Source organism: Humulus lupulus, chromosome 7 (assembly GCF_963169125.1).
Source record: "Humulus lupulus chromosome 7, drHumLupu1.1, whole genome shotgun sequence".
In the NCBI taxonomy this organism is placed as follows: domain Eukaryota; kingdom Viridiplantae; phylum Streptophyta; class Magnoliopsida; order Rosales; family Cannabaceae; genus Humulus; species Humulus lupulus.
In genome coordinates, this window is record NC_084799.1 from 18690740 (window position 1) to 18697268 (window position 6529).

Sequence of the window (6529 nt, forward strand, 5' to 3'; positions counted from 1 at the left end):
CGTCAATATTTTTTTCAGATAATACTGGAAGGACACTATGTTAGGATTAATGCCCTAAAAGCATGTAAAGACATTTTATTGAATTTAAATAAAAGGAAGATTTTATTATATTTGAATGTTATAATTATTGTTTGAATTAATTATATGCTAATATCAAGAAAATTCCTTATTCATTCATGAAAATATGATCTTGTATTAGTACGAGAGAATTAAGATTATATATAATGAATAAAATAGTCATTAACATATTAAAGTAGGAAATCTTTAATGAATGATTACTAGTACTATTTGCAAAGCATACGAGATGCGAGTAATCTAGATTCAGATTACTTATGTGGATAGACATCTTAGTAAATATGTTGTATATAATAGAGATTATATATGACATGACCGATAATAATTAATTTTCTTTATAAACTTGTCGTTTGACATAAAGATTTAATTCTTATCATAATAGATGATCATTTGTAGGTCAGTCTAAATCTTGAGTATTCATGAACTCATGTTTGTGTTTATTGGATCTTTTGATTCACTCGTTAAGGTCTCTTAGTATAATGAGGCTAATGACTTTTGTTTTGGAGATTCAATATCATGGATGGCTGGGAACTTGAAATACAATAATGGAATCCATACTTTCCCAGCAGATCAAATATTGGTTCCCTTAAGGGTTAATTCTGGAACTGAATAGTTATTGAGCTCATATCTATAATTTGATTTTGATTATAAATTAATTATTCGCTAGTGAATTAATGGTACTTAATGATCAAAAGGTAATTAGAAGGGTAAAACTGTATTTTTGACCAGTTCTAATTAATGAACCAATAAATGGATGATAGAACTACATTTATTGATTATATCGATAGACAACAAGAGAAAACTTTATAATTATAATTCTATAAATACCTAGAGTGCAATTCCATATTTATCGTAAGTAATCATTGAATTAATAAATAAGATTATTAGATTAAAGAGTTTAATTAATAATTTGGTTTATTGGAGTTTCATATTATAGGTCCATGGTCCTAGATCACCTCTGTCCAACACTGTCAATGGTAAGGATGTCAAAAGAAAGATTTGTAGAAAGAAGAACTTAATTGCAAAGAAATTAATTTTCCAGGGCATGAAAATAATTATGTGATAGTTATGGGTAATTGATTAATTATGAATTAATTAAATATTTAACTATATAGTTTTAATTTTGAAAAACTATAAGTCAAAATTAATATAAATTTTGTTTGGATTAATATATAGAAAGATAATAATAAATATATTATTTAGAATATTATATTTATTTAATTTAAAATTAATATTTTAAGATAAAATTAATTTTGAATTAACTAATATTTATATTGGGATAAATATATTGTCTTAAAAGTTGATTAAATAAACAAATGAGAAAAATTAGGGAAATCCTAATTGATGTGGGCGACACACTCACTGTACTGTGAGTGTGTGGCGCCACACACTGGGATTCCCCATCCTTGAGATTTGAATTTTGAATTTCAAATTATTTGTTTAATCAGTTATTTAACTATTCTTTTTTAAATATGATTTAAATAACTAATTAATTATAAATATCTAATCAATTTTAATTTGAATTTTATTTTTGATAAAATATTGCTTTATTAATTAGATTAATTATCTTTATAAATATGATAGTATGATACTTTCAGATTAGGGTTTTTCATTAAGGAATTTTTAAGCGATTAAAAATTAGACTCTCTCTTTAAGAAAAGCGATAGTTTTCTCAAACCTGAAAACTATTCAATACCTCTTCTCTCAGTCTACCCTTTCTAGATCTCATGTGTTAAGTACATATAGAGAGTCACATAAATCAACCTTTTGAATCCTACGTGCCCACACACGTCCTTGTGTGTTTGCGGATTGGTCTGGAAGATCAAGGTGTGAGCTTTCAGAACACTGGATAGGAAGATCGTTGATTTTATACAAGAATATTCAAGGACACTTGATAGGCTACAGGAGGTATTCCCTCATCTGTGTTTGTATGTGATTTAATATTTATATATGTGTATGAATCTGGCTGGTGTTAATAATTATTAAAAATGGCTCATATATTCTGTTGCATACCTCTGATTTGATCATTTAATACAAACAATTAGTATCAGAGCAGTCTATACATATTTATATATATATATATTAAATACTATGTGCGTTTCTTGCATTTGTTATATGTATATTGATATGTATATTGAATGGATGGGTATTGTTTTTGAATGTATGGTTGAATGATGGATCATTAATTATATGATGCTATTGGGCTATGAATTTTAATTTTATAGATCTTGTGTAAGCCATAAATGACATAGGATTTTTGTAATTTTATTTCTTGAAATTTAAATTGAAAATCTGTACACAAAGAAAATTGGAAGGACCCGAGCCCTAACCCCACGCACCAGCCCCGTGGCTACCTCACCCGCGTGCGCGCCCAGGCCCCGAGTTCCCTGCTCCCACGTACGTCACCCAGCCCGAGCCCCTGCTCCCTCGGACACGCAACTTGTGCCCATGGCACCTTGTGCCGCCGGCCCTAGGGTTCCTAGGGCACCAATCTTGGTGCCAAAACCCTAGATCCTAATTTTGTGCAAAATATATTTTATTTAATGAATTTTAAATTGTTTGAATTTAAAAGTTTCATTATCTTATTTTATTTTATTAGAAAATAAAATATCTTTTAGTTGATTCAGATTTTAAATCTTAAGTTTAAATAATTATTTGAATTTGATTCTTTAATTACTTAAGTTCAAGTAAATTAAAAAGATGACAAAAATGTTATTTAATTAAATAAATTAATTAGAAAATTTGTTTCTAATTAAAAGGTTGGGCATAACCAAATTCCTAAAGATTATTAATAATGCTTAAAAGAGAGGAGATGCATTCTTGGAGAGTCTTGCAAGCTACAAAGGCTATTTTTGTAATTTTAATTCTATTTTTTCAAGGGTTGTAAATTTAGAAATATCTAATAGTAATCGATTCATCATTTATTGTTTATTTTTTATTGTATTTATTTAAATAAATGTTCATTAATGTTTGATTGATAGCATGATCATCCATTAGTTAATTACATGCCATTCATGAAACCCCACACAGTTTTTCATTAATCATGCATATTTTAGAAATATGATTATTTATGATTGTTCTATTTGTTTATATGAATTATTTTGGAGAAATCAATTGCATGTAACTACTAAGTATTAAATTAGTTAAAACTTGGTAACTCGCAGCATAATAAAGAAAATAGTTTTTATAGGCCTTTAAGATATCCAACTTTATTTAAAAAGCATTTTAGTAAAGTTAAATGAATGTAATGGGTAATTATCTAGATCACATTAATTATAGAAACAAGCTCTTTTATAATTTTAAATATATTTTGTAATTAATTACTTTTATAGGGTTATTAATAAACTAGTAACTAATTTGGAATTAATTGATTAGTTTAATAAAACACATTTTAAATCTAAAATACTAAGTGGGAGAAGATGAGCATCTCAATGTGACCTATGATCTCCATTATTAGTACAACACCGTGAGATATGAATAGGGCCTCGAGGCGGCTTTGTTTCCGTCCCCCTAAGGAAGATTTCTAGACCTATTAATACCAAGGTTGGCTTCTTACGAAGATAGGAAGGCGTAATGCCCCGAATTCTCCGATGTGTTTAACGGCGTGAATAGTAGGCCGGGAGGGCCATACTTGCTTAATTATGTTATTAATTGATAAAATTCATGTATATGTTGATTATATTATAATATGATGTGCAATGCATACATGTGAGTCCATATTTTTAATTACAGGGGTGTGATGGTAATTTGGCCCGTTGAGGGTAAATTGTTTATTTGGATGCATGTTGGTGATATATTTTTAGACCACATTATGATGTGGGTTTGTTTGAGCCATTCGGCATGAGATGATCATGGTATGTTAATTATCGGTTTGGTCATAACAGGCTTAAGCTTGGGGCTCAGGGTGAGTCTCGGGGTGTTTTAATGATTAGAATGTTACCGGGCGTTAAAGGGTAACGAGATGTGAATTATTGGTGTTTGAGAATATCGAGATTAGCGGGAATTGGGAAGCGTTAATTATGGTTAACGGGATAAGCGGAAAGTACCAATTTTACCCTTGAAATGATTTTAGAAGCCTTAGATGACCTAGGGGTATTTAGGTCATTTGGTTTGGATATATGTGAAGTTTTAGATGGTTGTAGAAACAGAACAAAAACAAAGCAAGAACTTCCTTTCCCGTACATCCATTTCTCTCTTTTCTTCTTTGGAGTTTTTGAGCTCAAAGTGTGGAATCAAGCTAGGAAATCAAGGGGCTAAGGTTGTAGACTTGGTTCAGCCATTGAAGAGGGTTTGATTTCGAATTTGAGGTGAGTTTCAGCCATAACTTTCTGGTTTATCTCTGTTTTAGTTTTGAGTTTTCAGCTTGTAATCACTAGGTCGATAGTTGGAATCAAAGGGAGTTAGGTTGATGTTTTTCTTTGATTTTGATTAGGGAGAGTTATGGGTGATGTTTAGAGGTTAAATTGGGTGTTAGGTTGGTGTTTTGGGTTGGTTTGAAGGGCTGGTTCCAAGGGAAAACGCAGGGGAGGTTTGCTGGTGCGTTGCTGGTTTTAGGTTGAAATGCGTAATGAGCCGCGGCCTGGCTAGGGTGTGCCGCGGCCTAAGTTGGCTTCAGAGGTGGAAACGCCTCTGTCAGGAGGGTGAGCCGCGGCCCATCAGGGCATTTTTGGCTAGAATAGTGTTTTTAGCATGGGGATTCAAGCCTAAGGCCTCGGGGTTGAACCTACTACCCGGTTGAGTAGTGTTTGAGGTCCCGGAGGTTAGGTTTTGGTTTGGGAACCTTTTATTATTCATTTTATTGATGGAATCCCATAATTGGTTATGACCAGGTAACCGCTAAAAGACCAAAAGGTTTATCGTTCTCAGCGGTCGTTCTTTTATTCATTCTAGCTTGAACCAGAGGTAAAAAAATTGCACCCCAAGTGTGACATGCATGGATATTCATGAGGCATGCTGGTTGTGTAAATATGGACTTGGATTGAATATAGAATGTTTAGCATATGTTGCTCACTTGTGCATGGTACTGACTCATTAGTCAGATTTGGCAAAGGTGCTAGTATCAACTGGGAAGCTGTGACTTATTAGTCAGGTTCGACAGTGGTACTGGGCACTGGTCACATTGAGCTGACTCATTAGTCAGGACAGCCTTAGCGTGTTAACGCAAGCCAATAAAGATTAGATCTAATCGACTATCAGCATTGAATGACTCAAAGAGCATTAATGCTAGACCGACCCCGAGGGTCGATGAATGAAATAAGCGCTTGGAGGCTAGTGGCTTACCTAGCAGCCACTCTCCCACTTGAAACAGTGACATGCTTGGCAGTCACTCAGTATGGTTTACCAGAACTTGTTGAAGGCTAGTGGCTTACCTAGCAGCCACTCTTCCATTTGAATTAGTGACTTGCTTGTCAGTCACTCAGTATGGTTTATCAGGACCTCATGTGATGTTCACTCATTTGTTTGAAAGCTTTATGCTCAGCGTGATTATAATGATAATCATATGATAATGCTTATGTATAGTGTTATGTTTTCTTGTTGGGCTTTGGCTCATGGGTGTTATGTGGTGCAGGTAAAGGAAAAGAAAAGCTCACCTAGCCTTGAGTGGAGAGCTTAGGTGGTGATGTGTACATATGCGGCCGCTTGACCACCACGGCCAAGGAGTTCTCAGAGGAACTAGGGGGTTTACCCTATTTTTTCCACTTAGGTCGGCGGGATTGTAAATTTAAAACAGTAATGACCATTTTATACTGAAAGCAACTTGTAAATGTTTTGATTAGCTCTGCAGAGCAGTTTGTAATGAAAATATCCATTTCCCTTTTTATTGGTTTAATACCTTAACCTGTTAATTACACTTAGAGCACGTTTTTGACCAAAGGACTCGGGTAGCGAGTCAAATTTCCGGTCCACCGTTCACCGTAACTGTTCTGGGGTAACCAGGGTGTTACAGAAAGAGTGATGAATTCTAGGCTTGACCGACCCTAATGCATCACTCTCTAAGTTAAGTCATGAATTTCGAAATATGTTGGTATTAAATGATCAAATCAAAGGTATGCAGCAGAATATATGGACCCATTTTAATAAATATTAATACCTGTCAGGATCATACACATATGTAAATATTAAATCACATACAAATAAATCATGGATTACCTCTTGTAGCCTATCAAGTGTCTTTGAGTCTTTTTGTATAAATCAACGATCTTCCTATCTAGTGTTCTGAGATCTCACACCCTGATCTTCCAGACCAATCCTCAAACACACAAGGACGTGTGTGGGCATGTAGGATTCAAAAGGTCGATTTATGTGACTCCCTAGATGTACTCAACACATGAGATCTAGAGAGTTTTGACAGAGAGAAGGTTTAGAATATTTTTCAGATTTAGAGAAAACTACCGCTTTAGAGAGAGAGAGAGTTTGTATTTTTATTTTCAAAAAATAATAATCAAGCCTTATT